Genomic DNA, 1,887 nt, shown 5'->3' on the forward strand with positions numbered 1-1,887 from the left:
ACACAAGGCTCGGGTTCGATTTCTAATGTATGGAGGGACATATGCTCAGTGGGAAATATTGATTCGGCCTTGGGATTTTCTCTCCGGGAGGGCTTCAAGGTGCAAGTAAACTCAGGTCATGATACTCTATTTTGGGAACATAGCTGGTTGGGTTCTACTACGCTTAGAGAGGAATTTCCAAGACTATATCGCCGGTCCATGCAACAAGATGTGGTTCTGAGCAATATTTGTGAAGGAAGAGGCAGTGGAGATTGGAATTTGCAGTTTAGAGGAACGCTTCGTGTCCGGGAGAATCAACAGTACGAGGACTTAAAACAAAGACTGAATGGTGTGACATTGGATCCCTCAAAACCAGACTCGCTTCAGTGGATATGGACAGCAGATAAAACCTTCTCGGTGAAATCGGTTTATAGGCAGTGGGAATCCCTTACACAGTCTCCAAACACTCTTCTGGGTTTGATGTGGAGGAACTTGAGTCCTCCTAAAGTGGAAATTTTTTCATGGATGGCCACTCAAGATAGAGTTGCAACTCGGTCGGTACTTGTCGATAGGAATGTAATTTCTGAGATCCACTTGGCAGTGTGCCCATTCTGTGCTCTTCATGTGGAAACCCCTCAACATCTTCTCCTACACTGTCGATTTGCGTGGGTAGTATGGTCAGGAATTCTGGAATGGTGGAACCTACAGTGGGCATGCCCATCTGCAGTAGCAGAGTTGGCGCTTTGGTGGTTTGGGAATAGGTTTCGCAACTTGGAGAAAGCTACATGGGAAGTTTGCTTTTATGCAACTCTTTGGTCCATCTGGTTAACAAGGAATGATTATATCTTCAACGGAGCAACAACCCAGGCTTCGGAAGTGGTGGATTTAGTCAAAACTAGAGTAGCCATGTGGATGAAGGCTAAGTTTGACATCAAAATTTACACAGTGGAGGATTTTAAAAGTTATTTGGATGGGATACGAAAAGTGAAGGTGTAGAGTAAGTATTTGAGGGTGTTTTATCCAACTTTGGTTGGATAGATCTTTGTACTTTTGGTTTCCTCATCGATGTACCCTTTCGAGTTTAATAAAAAGTTTCGTTTGCTAAGCAAAAAAAAACATAAACCCACTTATTTGGGAAATAGTAAAAGTGAAGTGTTGTGTTTTATTACGTTAAAAATTCTATGGTGAGACCAAAACACCCATTTACTTCTCCTTGCTTCCATTTTGATTTGTGCTCCCTTCAACATTTTTTCCATTTCCGTTTCAGATTTTTTGTCCCCACCATTTGACCTTCTCTTGTAAATCTGGAGGGGGAAGAATTTACATTATACCCTCTTTACGTAATTATTTCTTCTTGTATATTTTTGTGGTAAAATAGTACTTTGGGCTGAGAGTGGATTTAAAAAATCCATCACAACTTGAGGAGTATTTTAGCCTGGCCCCATAATCCTACTGGATTATTTTTTCCTCTTTATTTAATTTTTTTTGACTCGTTAATTTTTTGTGGATTGTTTGTTCGTCTCAACAAAATGAATCAAAAAAAACTAAAAACATGAACCATACTAACAAAATTTGATGAATAAAGAAAAAAATAATCCAAAAAATCTGTTTTGTTTGAATTATCTTTCTTTAGAATTTTTTTTAAAGGTTTTGATCACAAATTTTTACACTTTAGATTTCTCTATGCAAGACGAACCAATAATCTAAAAACAATTGACACAAAACTAGCAGAGGAGAAATTTTTTTTTGAATAAAGACAAAAATAACCCAATTGGATCACCAGGCCAAAACAGCCTTATAAAATAATATTATCCTTTTGATTTGATGTGTATTTCAATTTGATGTAAGGGATTTTTGTTTGTTATTTTTATATAAATTTTATAGTATGCTCGAGGGTGGGAATGATAT

The sequence above is a fragment of the Rhododendron vialii genome, chromosome 2a, assembly GCF_030253575.1.
Source record: "Rhododendron vialii isolate Sample 1 chromosome 2a, ASM3025357v1".
Taxonomy (NCBI): domain Eukaryota; kingdom Viridiplantae; phylum Streptophyta; class Magnoliopsida; order Ericales; family Ericaceae; genus Rhododendron; species Rhododendron vialii.